Below are 13,293 nucleotides of genomic sequence, written 5' to 3'. Positions count from 1 at the left end.
CAGGGCAGGAGGCGGTGACAACAGGAGGCAAGAGCACCTGCCAGCCCTGCTTCTGCAAAGGGAATCGTGTCTTCCAAACAGTCAGGGAATCCTTTTATCTGAGATTTTAACCCTGAAACATGGAATGGAAACAATGATTAGTTTTTTTTTTTTTTTTTTTTTGGCTGAACCCATGGCATACAGAAGTTCCTGGGCCAGGGATTGAACCCGCACCACAGCAGCAACCTGTGTCACAGCAGTGACCTGTGCCACAGCAGTAACCTGTGTCACTGCAGTGACAACGCCTGGTCCTTAGCCCACTGATCCACCAGGGGACTCTACTCTGAGTTATTTTGGTGAACATTTTACAAATGCTATCTCGTTAAATACAACCTCTCCTGTATTCAATTCAATTTTATTCCAGAGAACAGTTTTGGAAAACCTCCTGTAAACCAGGCACCCGGCCAGGCCCAGGGAAGTATAATGAGGAATAAGTGAGAGCTTCTGTCCTCCAGGGGCTCGTGACCCAGTTGATAATTCACAGCGCCTGGCGTGGAGGAGCTGCCGATGCGGCGAGTGGGAGATGGAGGAGCTGGGGTGGCATACAGATTCTCGGCAGCATGTGGGGTTCAGGGGAGGGAGAACATTCCCTCTGGTGGGAAGATCAGGAAAGAGGAAGGGAAGGGCCTTAGAGGGCTGGAGAGATGCCAGGTCGAAGGTCATGGGGGGAGGGAAGGTTCGCCAAGAAGGTGCCAGTACCCGTTGTCCAAAGTCGTGGTGTGTCTGCGTGAGGCCGCTGGGATGTGGCGAGTTCGCCAGACCCAGGTGGAGTGGTTGGGGAGAGGAGGCCGGCTGGACAGTTGGACAGCACGAGGGTGTCCTGGGCGTGTGGGTAAGGAGCTTTCTCTGGTTTTGACACGCGGTGGGGCCGCATGAAGGTTCCACCCGGGATCCAGGGCAGCGTCTGATGGGAGAGCAGCAGAGACAGGCCTCGACCACGTGCCATGAGGCAGAGGGGGGCTGGCTGGGGGAGGATGCGGACGGCGAGCCGGGCGAGGCCGGGCACGGAAGGAGTCCCTGGTTAGGCAGAGGTGCGTCCCCAGCTCCCATCCAGGTGTGGAATCTCAGATGCTGGCGGGGAACCTGGAGGGACAGGTAGAGCTGGCCGTCTTCAGAAGGAGCTGAGACGGAGAAGGAGCTGTTTTCTGGAAATGGTGAAAACCTCAGTGAGACAAGGGACCTCCTCTCTCTCTTCACACTTGTGGTTCGTAAGCGTCTCCTTGGAAGTGGGTGAGGGTCTACTCGCTTATGAAAACGTGCCTCAGTGATTATTCACGTGGGTCAATCATGAGTCGTCATCAAGCACCAACTGTTTGCTTCCCCAGGCCGGGCCCTGTGGCGGGGGGAGCAGTGGGGTCAGAGCCTCCAGGAGAAGCGACCGGCTCCCAGGACCCTGACTGTGCCCTCCCTCCTGGACACACGGGCTGGCCCGGAGCGTCGGCAGGTCCTCAAGGAAGGCGATGCCGTGGTCATGGGGAGAAGCCACGCCAGTACTCCGGAGGCCGCAGCATCTGCACAGAACGGCTGCCCTGTCTCGAGACAAATGAGGGAAACAGAGCCTGTGCTTTGGGGGTCCTGGAAGGTCCGGGTGGGTGAGAGGTGATTTCTATGCTGCTACAAAGTCTTCTACCCACTCGCCCGTGGTGTCCGCCCTCCCTCGGCCCGCAGGAACCTGCAGCCCACTCTGCCCGCGGAGGGCACAGGGTAAAGAAGGCGGCGTCCCACCTCCCACGAGCGTCCACTCCTGTGGGTCTGGAATAATGCTCCGGGGGCTGCAGGCTAGAGCAGGGGTGGGAGGACAGTCCACCCGCCCCGGGGCCAGGCCTCCGTTCCTGGAGAAAGGGCTGTCCGCTGTCCAGTGAGAGCACGGAGCCACTTGCTTACATAGGGCCATTTTGATAGGGTTGTGCCCCAGCTGCAGATGCACCCAGCTCTGCTAATTAGGGTCTCCTTGGGGTTTGCTCGTATATATCCCAAGAATATACTTATTCTTTCATACACTGAATGTCAGTTTTTACTGTAAGTCAAAGGTGTGGGTTTAAAGAAAGCCGCATTCAGGTAATCCTCGAAGCCTGTGGCCGTCTGACACATGGTAAGTGGGCCTCCTGCAGTCAGGGCTTGTCTGGTCCTCCTCCTCTGGCCTCGAGCCCTGACTGCAGAGACCAAGGGCGGCTCCCCAGGTCGCCTCCTACCTCCAGCCCTCCCTGAGCCGGCACGGTCCCTCTTCCTCTTCTCTGCAAAGGGGAGGCCAGACAGCTTCGAAAACCACTTCCCAAGCCGCTGAGGTAGTCAGGCTGCAACACTTGGGAGGTCCTGTCTGGAATTCAGGAGCCGCGACTGCTTCTCACTGGATGGAGTCGGCCGGGCTTCTTGGGGCTCGATGGCTGGGGGTAGGGGGCAGGGTGAAGGGGAATGTCCTCTGGGGCCCCACGTTCACCAGCCCCTTGGGATGACCCTGTGGGGTCACTGCCAGGACTAAGAAGAGGGATGAGCAGGGACACGGAACTCTCTGGCCCGCCCCTCACCCTGGACGGAAACCGTTTTATTTCCTCCTGCTCTGAACCTGGGTCTCAAGCGCTGCAGGTGCTACTTGGCTGCCTAGAGAGCGGCAGGCAGGTGGGAGACACACAGTCGGCTCATGTTGCCCCAGCTGAATGGTTCCCCTTCATCCTGTCTCTGCTGCGATCTAGGTCAGGGTATTGTGCATAAAGACACCTGAGATGGTTGTTTGAAGTGCTGACTCCGGGCCCAGTTGCAAACATCCTGAGTGGGAATTTCTGGGGCTGGGGCCTGGGAATCTGTGTTTGAGCATACTTCCCAAGTGAGTCTGGCTCTGTAGCACACCCACGAATGATGGTCAGCCTGGGACAGAGGTTTGGTTTTCGCGAAAAAACCTGGCAGGGAGGTGAGCGTTAGTCCCCTTGCTGAGCAATGCCAAGTGGTACGGCCAAGTCTTTCCAGTCTCCGTTCTCGGTGCATCAGCCTACGTCCTGCATCTCCTTGCCTCGTGGTGGCAGGGTGGCTGCACAGAGCCTAGGTCTGAAACGGAAAAAGATGAGGAAGGGGGAAAAGAGTTATGAGAGCGACGTTTGGTCCCTTGTAGGAAAGTCAAGCTGTCCCAGAAACAACCCCTTTCCCCACCCCAAAACACATTTTTCTTAAATCTCATTGGCCAGAATCAGGTTTCATGACTGCTTTTCACCAGAAGGGAGGCTGGGACAAGGTGGGTAAAATGTTGAAGTGATTGTTTGAGGCTATTTTTGATCGACCACTTGGAGCTGGACTCGAAGCTGGAATTTGTTAACAAGTACCGGGGAAAATCAGCAAGCCGCAGTGTCTGCACACTGGTGGCCATTAATATTAAAAGGTCACCTGCGTAACACAGAGACTTCATGCATGCTGAGATCTGAGAGGGGCCTTGAGGCACAACGTCCCCTTCCTTTGAGTCACCTCTGTTCTCATCTCAACAAGCCTTAAATAACAACTTCCAATCAACACCTGAAAAAGAAAACAAAAAAGACATTAAAACTGTAGTGACCAATGGGACCATCCCTTTGGGGGAAAATACGGATGGAATGGAAATTTAGGTGGACCTGTGATTATGGTTCTAGATTCAAGCTTTGGAAGAAAGTTGGTTAGTCTCCCATTGGTCGCTTTGTTTCCAGAAGTGGGACTCGCCGGCACGCCGGCCACTCGAGCTTTCTCACCAGCGTTTGGAAGGGAATGTTCACAATGCCATCATGACACACCTGGCGGGGTGGGGGCAGCAAGAAGAAAACAATAGTACCAACCAACTGAAAAGGAACTCGGAAGAGGGGCAAAAAGATGCCCTTGTCTCACCTTGCAAAGTAATACGTGCACTACCAAGTTTCAGCACAAAGACTTCTTGGAGGTTTTTCTGGGAAAACTTTAATGTGAATGGAATGTCAGTTTTCTGACTTCTGTGTATAAGCAGGTGACAAGAAACGTCCATTGGTGGTGTTTCATATCACCGGTGATTCAAATTAATGTTTGCCTTCCTTCACTTGCTTCTCTCCTAATTCTACGAGCTCGCCTTCATACCCAGTGGAACTTCTAGTTATTTGTAATCTCACTGCTTACACTCCACTGAACAATAAAAGAACAATAAACTTAATAAAAAGCCCAAGTGATTGGAAATTGCTCTGGGAATGGCAGTCCAGTATGAAAGCTATAAATTTCCTTGTGTGCTCATGACAATGTCAGCTAATTTTTATGAAAAGCCCATCACGGAGCATGGCGCCAAACACTGCGATCACGTGCGTGTCAGCCTTCAGACTTCCCCGGAAAACAAAATAGAAAATGCATCATAAAATGATGTTTCAAGCCACAAATGCCTCTTGAAATGCTCACTCTATCCAGGAACCTTTCTTTTCTGACCCCATCTTGCACCTGAACTTTGAATTAATCATTCCTTTTCTATACGGTTACACAATACCCTCTGGTACCCTTGTTGGGGGGAATCTAAGAAAACAACCACTAGAAATATCAATCCCACATGGCGAACTTGATTGGCCCACATTAGGGAACCTAAGGTAGACATAATTAGTCCGCAGAACAACAGCGGTGATCGCGGAGCCTAAAAACTTAATCTGAAACCATTATCTTCAACAATACACTTTTAAACAAACCATCGGGGGCCCATTTCTCATGGAGCCGAACCCAGTGGGAGTACACAGTTACTCGGTCGGTCTCCCCAGGGATTCTCCCGAGGAGAAGTTAGGCTTTCCTTTAGTGCTCAAAAATAACCTTTTGGCCTCATCATTTATGGCCGTTTCTAGCCTGGTCTTCGGATCTCCCAGGATCCTGCGTGTTCTAGCAAATCAGGTTGGTTGAACAGAAGACTTCTTTGGCCGGATGATTGAAAGGGAAGAGTGGCCGTCTCGAAGACAGATGCTCTGTGTAAACGAGCAAGGTATCAGCCATGGTAATTTATCCCCCGGCCACGGAGAGTTTGTAAACTTTATGGCCGTGAGCTGAGGACCAGAGCCCATCTGTCCTGACTTTGTATGATTATAATCGTCAATAGATAAGGCTGGAACATTTATGGTCACCGGGGGAGGGGAGGGAAGGGAAGGGCCGGGGAAGGGGCCGTTTAGAACCAACCCAGAGAGCATTGTTCTTGGCTCCCCACCAGCCTGGCCGAGGCATCTCAGCGTCCCTGCGGTCTGCACGGAGCCTGGCGCCACGTAGGGCCCATGGACATCTCTGAGGAGGAGGGCGGGCTCCGAGGGCTTCCTCTGGGCCCTGGCAGGGCCGTGGTCTCAGCTGAAGGGCCAGGGGCCTCTGGTGGGAGGGGCTGGGAGTGCGAGTCCCATGCAGAGGGATTCAGAACAAAGGACAGCAGTGCCCAGCCCCTCCTCCAGTCGCCAGCGCTTAGCATGTGCTGCAGACCCACGCTGGGGACCCAGGGCTGCAGGGCTGGCTCAGGCTGGATTGGCTCGCACTCCCCCTTCGGGGAGAGGGCCCCTTCTGGAGCCATTTCCCAGAGGCAGCATCCTGCCCTTGGCCAGATCCACCACTCAGAAACCCACAGGGCAAGGAGAGGGCTCCCGGCAATGAGCCAGCTCCCCATGGGTGCCTGGGAAGTTACCCCTCTCAGAGGGGGCCCAGCCTTTGGGTTTCCCAGCGGTTCTGAATCCACCCTCACCTCCCCAGCCCTCACTCTCATCTGCTCTCAGTGACCTGAGTCCTCACAGCCTCCCACCTAGACTCTGGGCATCCTGGTCTGAGTGCCCACACCTGAACCCCCACCCAGCACCTGCCCCCACGCTACCCTCAGTACACCTTTATTTTCACAGTTCATTGAAATACAATTTACCTCCATGGTCTTTTTTTTCTTTTTATAATCAGCTTAAGAAAAAAAGAAAAAAAAAAAAGAATCTTCATTTCATGTGCAACACGCCCCACAGCTTGCAGTTTGAGTAAGTGGCATATCACGTACCGTGAGCAGAAAAAAAAACAAAAAAACAAAAAAACTCTGTGTTTATTTCTCCAGAAATGCGGGAACATCACACAAATAGAATTAAAACCACTTTAATAAAGGCTGAAAGTTAATACTGAATGAATCACATCTTCGTGCGTAACAATACAGCGATTTTTCCCCCATTTAGAGTGTGTTTAATGCTTACGAGGCGGTGCCTAGTCGTGATTAATTACCAGGATGTGCAGAGTCTTAACGCAAGTCCATTTGCTGCAAGTTGGGCTGCAAAGGTGACACTCCCTGTAACACCACCAACTGCTGCGTTTCCCTCTTCCTATTGGAGGTATGAGCTCAACTGCTAAATTTAACCCCATCGAGGGAGGAAATGCAGTTCCCGTCCCCTTCTCCAAGGCCGCCGAGGTGACATCTTCTGCATTATCCCATCAACCCAAGGTCACATTGTCTTTGTAAACTGGACACATGTATTTCGCTTTGTTTTTTCTTCCAGGCTGTGCAGTTTTGCAACTCTTGATTTTAACTGGGTAAAATCCACTTTGGTCTTTTGTGTATCAAAATAGGGCCACTGCGGTCATCATGAGGAAACAAACGTATCGAGAGATGGGTGGCCAGATTTATAACCCATCCCTGTGTAATTGAGAGATAGCTTTTGATTTCAATGAAAGGACAACTGCATGACGGATTGTGACGAAGAGGAAGAGGAGTGACGATGCTGATGACGTACCCAAGGACAGAGGCGGCAAGACGCATTTGTCAAGTGATAAGACATCATCCGACCACCCTACTCCCTTTTATGGTTACAACTGGCCAAATGATCTCAAATCTTGCTAATTAAAAAGGGGGGGAGGGTGACACAGCTAAAAGCAGAAGCAGCGTCTTTGATGCTTCGAAATGGGAAGACGTCTGCTGATTTTCTTAGGCTGACCTACCTAGAGAAAGCAATAGCTCAGAAATATTTAACCAGTGAGTATTTTCACCTTTATTGATTGTTCTTGTACGTACCTCTAGTTATTAAAACTTGATTTATAATAGACTATCAAAATATTTGAGACTTTTTTTTAAAGTTTCATGTTCGCAGGATTTGATTTCTAGAGACTGAAAAAAAATGAACGAGTGTAAAGTAATATGATTTTTTTCCCATGACCAGCACAGTTTGGGGAGCCACACTGCCTCTTACCCAATGCTTGGCTTGAGTTCTTAAAATTAAGGGTTTTTATCTTGCCCACAATAAGTATAAGGGTAAGGATGAGATTGGAAACATCTATTTTGGCTCCAAGCCAGCCCAAATTGGCCGAGAGACAAGTTTCCTATAATTTGAAGATCTGCAGTAAAAAATGAACCTATTGTTTTTGCCAGCCTTTATTTAGCTGTTTGCAAAAAAAAAAAAAAAAGTTTCTATATTGCTCTAAAGAAAACCATTCTTATAACTTTCAATTCCACAAGACAGAAGAGTTAGTCATGGCAAATGAATGTACAAGGTTTCTATATGAGATTTCTGCTTTAGTAGTTCCAATATCCCAGAGTTGCACTGAAAACGCCAGGACTGCTTGTCTCCTAGAGTCTCATGTCCATCTCTTAAGAGTAAAAAATGCACTCGGCCCGACAAAACCAAAGGAAAACGTAAGTGATGTCTCCTACCTTTTTCCACCGTGGGAGTGTCATCTGTCTTGTTCTGAACAGGGCTGAAGAGATTTATCTCCAAACTGAGGCAAAATCAAGGCAAAACAAACAAATTGCAAAACACATGATAATCGCACTGACCGATCAATACTCTGAGGTTTGTTTCTGTGCACGTACAGCATAAATGCAGAACTTGGCCCATGTCTAACTCAGGTGTGGTGGCAAAGGCTACTAACTGTCCTACCTATTGTCACCTTTGCTTCGGTGACTTTTTTTGGGGGGGGGGTCTCCTGAGTGCCCAGAATGAAGACTACACCTTCCTGTGCCCTTGCCGCTGGCTGAGGCCACAGGATTAAGTTCCAGTCCATGGGATGTGGGCGATTTCCTGGCTGTAACTGTAAGGAGAGCCCTCCGTGCTGGTTGCCAGCTATCTGTTAAGCAGGCGCCCTGATCGGTGGAGGAGGGACAACCCCAGGAGCCACTCACTACCTGTCAGGGACCATTTGAAGTACTCTGTGCCTCTTATCTCCCAAAAGCCTTGTGGAGGAGCCATGAGCAGCGTTCCCATGTTCCAGATGAGTAAACTGGGAAACAACATAAGCAGGAAATTGCAGATTTGAGATTTTATCCCAGGCAGCCTGGTTTCAGAGTCTATGCTCTTAACCGCTTCTCAATTCTGCCTCTAGAGATGGCAGAGCCACCAGGGAGAAGGGGCCTTGTCCCCACACCGTGAAGCCGTCACATTAACCCCCCCCCACCCAGCCAGGACTGTTATTTTGTTCTTCTGAGAAGCAGCCAGACCCTCGTCCTAATGAATGAAAGGACAATGGACAATGGACACGACTTGATTACTGAGGGACAGAGGCAAATCCGGCCCAAATGTCCATTTGAAATAACAAGGCAAGAAACCCACAACTAAACACAAATCAAGCCACAACTGAAATCTGAACCCTAACTCCAGGAGCCCTGATACCCCCCCCAAAAAATACATTTATGATGTTTCAGTCTAACCCTCAAAATGCAGGGTCTCATTAAAAGGAAAGCTGTGCTTCCCTTGAGAAAAAGATGCATGTCAAATAGTTGCCTTTCTAGAATTTGTCTTTTCCCCTTAACTCAATAAAAGAATAGGCCCTCTCCTGGTAAAATGTATATGAAGGTTGCTTGATGGGTGGGAAGTGGGGAGGGAGGGAGATGAAGGTGATATTCAGTATTTACATTATTTTGACTTTGCAAATATTGAATCATTTACATTTATGTTATTGTAAACCTTTTTGTTTTTCCTGAAGTTAGTGATGGCCTCATTTTTAAAAACTTGTCTAATCGTATTTGCTAAATTTATTTGCTTCATACCTCAGATCTTTGCCTGAAGTGTAAGACTTCTATTAATGCAGTCATACATCAGGTGATTAACCAGTTCCAGTTTTTTAGTTGCAGGCACCTTTCCCAGAGCCCTCTCTTCCCTGGCTTCAGTTTCCCAGTAACAGTCTAAGAAAGCTGTATGTGAAGTTAAGTTTTGGGGACCTTGCATAACTGAAAGTGTTGAGTCTACTCTCACATTTAACCAGTCACTTGGCAATGTATAAAATTCTAGGTCATAAGTAATCTACCTCACACTTTGGAAGGCATTGCTTTCTTGTTACCTAGCTTCCAATGTTGCTGTTAAGAACCCTGATTCTTCTTCCTCTTCCTGCTCCTCCCTTTCCCCCTCCTCCTCTTCCTCTTCTTCCTCTTCCTCCTCCTCCCTTTCCCCCTCTTCCTCCTCCTCCTCCTCTGCCTCTTCTCCTGCTCCTTCTCCTTCTTCTTGTATGTGACCTATTTCCTCCTCATCTTTGCAGGAACACTGTAGAACTTTTGGCTGTCTGGTATGAAGCACTGCCGAGTTTTCTGGAAACACAGTCAGTGAGTGGGGCTTCCGGGCTGGGGGCTTTGTCATCTGGTATTCGGGTAAGGACTGGCCATGCCAGGGGGTGGGACATAGAGTTCAGCATCAAAGAGTCTTCCCTTTATTCCTGGTGTCCTAAAATTTCATGATGACATGCCTTAGGGTAGGATTACTTGCACAGGTCTAAGGACATTTTTTAAAAAACAATACTTTCAGCCATCTTCATTCATTTGCTTTGCTTTCTCTGTGTGGCATTCCTGCTATTTAAATATTAGACCTTCTCAATTAATCCTCCTAAGCTTCTTATCTTTTCTCTCCTCTTTCCCCTCTTTTAACATTTTGTCCTACTTTCTTGGCCGTTTCCTCAATTTTATCACCTAAATCTTCTATTGCATTAAAAAATATTTTCAAACCAGATTTTTCGTTTCCAAGAACTTTTTATTATCTTCTGAGTGTTCCTTTTAAAAAGCTGGTCCTGCATTCTTGGTTTGTGAATGTAAAACCTCTCATGTCTGAGAACATCAATTGCATATTTATTTGCTCTTTCTTTCTGCTTACTTTGCTTTGTTTCCAAAGAGCTGTTTCACTGTTGACCTATTTGGACTCCAATTAGTGGCTTTCTTCAAACATGTAGGACTGTTGGCTGCCTGGTATGAGGCACTGCAGAGTTTTCTGGAAACGTGGCCAGTGAGTGGGGCTTCTAGACTGGGGGCTCTGTCATCCAGTGTTCAGGTGAGGACTGGCCATGCCAGGGGGGTGGGGCATAGAGTCCAGAATCAGAGGGTCTCTTCTTTGGAATGGACCCAGTTTCTTTAAGAAAAAGTCCTCCAAGATATGGAGGCTGTACACTTCCAGATCCCAGAGGAGAAGGAAATGGGGCCTCCCAGTGTTCAGCCACAGCCCCTCACTGCCCTGCTTCAATATGAACTATGACCTTGCCTGCACCCTCAAGTGGCCTGGCATCCCTGGGCCCAGAGAGTTGTGTGGTCAGCCCATCAGGAAGGCGGCCTTCTGCCCAAGTTGGAGGAGGGGCAGGTTCCAGGCAGTCTGGGTTGGAGGAGGGGCCTGGGGTCTAAGGGCTCGTCATAGAGCGTTCTAATAACTTCTGTTTTTAGTCGTCATGGGTACTGATGCCTTCCGAGGTGCCAGGGACCCTCAAACTTGGCCTTTCTGAGGTTCTGCAGCATAAGTTGACTTGGTTCTTGTTGAGTAAGCAGGGTGCCGCTGTTTGCCCTGTTCTAAGTGTTCGCACTCATCTGCCTGCTTTCTAGCACCCCAAACTTGATAGCTTTTCTTGTTGGCTGTCATCCCCTATCCAGTTGCCTTTGCCCTTATGAGTCCGTGCCTTTTTGTAATTCCATTGCTGCCATTTTAGTGGTCTTTCAGGAAGGGAGGGGGTGAACAAGTGTGTTTGGTCTGCCATAGTTAACTGGAAGTACAATTTTTACTTTTTTTTTTTTAAGTCTCTTTAATATCTTTTCTTTTTGCATTTTTAAAAAGGTTTTATTTTCTTTTTGCTTTTTAGGGCCACACCCATGACATATGGAGGTTCCCAGGCTAGGGGTTGAATCAGAGCTCCAGCTGCCAGCTTACGTACGACACAGCCACAGCAATGTGGGATCCTAGCCACATCTTCGGCCTACACCACAGCTCATGGCAACACTGGATCCTCAACCCACTGAGCGAGGCCAGGGATCGAACCCGCAACCTCATGGCTACTGGTTGGATTCGTTTCCATTGCGCCATGTTGGGAACACGACTATTTTTACTCTTTATGTTCATTGGAAGATGATTATTTTCACGGTGAACAACGATGGAGACAAAAACATTGTTTTAGAAATAAGATCATTATTTCCGTAAAGGCGGAGGAAGGATATTATGGGATTCAGTTCCGATTTTCCATTTCCCCTTTCTACTGTAATTAATAGGAACGAGGTTCTAATGACCAAGAGGTAGTCCTATTCCAGAAGAGCGGACCGCAGTGAGAGATTCCTATTTATTCCTCAGTAGGTACCTCCTTTGAGAAAGTGGTATTTCCACCTGTCCTCATTTGGCTTTCTTCTCTGCTATGGCGTCCAGATGGCCCTGGAGCATCAGCACTGAATCTCAAAAGAAGAGATCCATTTGCTTGCAACTCTGACTAGGCGGTTTTATTTCAGTTTCTTTTTAGGACTAGTAATGTGGTTTTGGCCAAACGCTCTCGTGGGTTTAGACGATTCTTTATTTTGGAGTCTTGGAGAACCTGTGGAACGTGCACACCTTTTCCTGCAACATCTTGAACTGTTCCTTTTGTTGGGGTGATCGGCTAGACACAACGGACAGGACCCTCCTACACGCTCACGTCTGCGTGCAGAAAGGGCTTCTCGGCAGCCCAGGCATTCTGTCCCTGGAGATGCGGGAGACCCTCAGCTGTCTGCTCTGCCAGGTGTCCTTAAAACAACTCTGCAGGAGTTCCTAGGTGGTGCAGGGGGTTAAGGATCCAGCGCTGCCACTGCAGCACGGCTGGGGTTGCTGCCGTAGTGCAGGGTCCATCTCTGAATGTCTTCCACGTGCCATGGGCGAGGCCGAAACAAAACAAAACACTGGGAAACATACTTCACTGAAGCAATATGAAACTTTGCTTGGGTGACTCCATTTTTTTCAGATATGCCATTTCACATACCCTTTGTTACAACATTTTTTTTTTTTTTTTTTTTTTTAATGCTGGGAATGAGCTTCCATATTCTACAAAATATGACCACAGAGGTATGAACCGGGGTCCCTCCAGGTAGGACCTAAATATTAGGTACTTCAGAAATTGAATTCTTGGTTTCCGTAAACTGGTAGCAAGTGAAACTATCTTTCAGAAAGTGGGTCAAGCCCATTCTGACTCCATCTCACCAGGGGGAGAAAGGCTTCTTTATAAACAGCATGGCTTAATCACTGGGCTGGCCAGGAAGTCATTCTTCCTTCAGGAATTTGTTCCCCCTGTGACATGCAGGTCCCACAGTCAAGGGAGGGCCGGCTCTCGATATCAGCGAGGAGGCTTAAGCATGAAAAGAGCTACAAGGAAGACAAGAGGTAGGCACACTGTACAGCCTTAATGTTGTTCACACTTCCAAGATATCACAGACAACTTCCCTATCGGCACACAAAAGGACTTCCCACAGAATATTTGCACGCAACAAAGTGGATATCAGACGGGACTGACTTTTATTCTAGAAATGTTAGAACTCGGAGGTCTGGATACACGCCTCTAACTCACGTAACCTGCCCGTCTCCTGGGCACCTCCAAACTCTTTGGGCTATTCTCTCCTTTCCTATTGGCCATAAAAATGACCGGATGTCCCGTCTCAGGTACTCTGGGAAATTCATTACCCTTCCTCGCTCCTAAGGATTGGGGGCTTTTCAAGAGCTCCAGGTCACCTCTTGCTCGGACTCTTGCTCCCCGAATTTTCGAGCTCAGCCCCTCCCCACTGCCTTTCACCCCCTTGCTGACCTGTCCCTTGGCCTTCCCCTCCCCAGAGCTCTCCCGGCCCAAGCCTGTGTACACCTGGGCAGAGTCCGCTCTTCGGCAGAGCCAGAGGAGGGGAAGGCGACTGCATATGTCACCAAGGCACCAAGTGTGGTTTGGTCTGAGCTCCCGCCTGTCCGAGCTCTAAAACTCATGTGGCACCCCCTCCCCCCACCCCGGAATGTCTCCCTGGCTGGGTCTCCTATGGGTGGCACTGGTTGGCTTTCCCCGGCTTTAATAGTCCTGGAGAGGGACCCCTCCCCCCCCCACAGGCCGCTGTTTCCCAAGGCCTTGAGTGTT

The 13,293-nt window shown here is 49.2% G+C and overlaps 1 long non-coding RNA gene across 2 annotated transcripts; it reads right to left on the bottom strand.

The window, feature by feature from the left end:
* Positions 236-7,683, bottom strand: LOC110256832. 2 transcript variants are annotated; one of them, XR_002338848.1, is made up of 3 exons: positions 7,637-7,683; positions 3,412-3,537; positions 236-3,078 (listed from the first exon to the last, which is right to left on the bottom strand). It is a non-coding gene; the product is annotated as an uncharacterized LOC110256832 (long non-coding RNA). The 2 variants fall into 2 exon arrangements; XR_002338847.1 differs by lacking the exon at positions 7,637-7,683 and adding an exon at positions 3,633-7,275.

Source organism: Sus scrofa, chromosome 14 (assembly GCF_000003025.6).
Source record: "Sus scrofa isolate TJ Tabasco breed Duroc chromosome 14, Sscrofa11.1, whole genome shotgun sequence".
NCBI classification, from domain to species: Eukaryota; Metazoa; Chordata; class Mammalia; order Artiodactyla; family Suidae; genus Sus; species Sus scrofa.
Note: the sequence above shows the minus strand (reverse complement) of the source record. Positions and strands in the feature narration are given on the sequence as shown.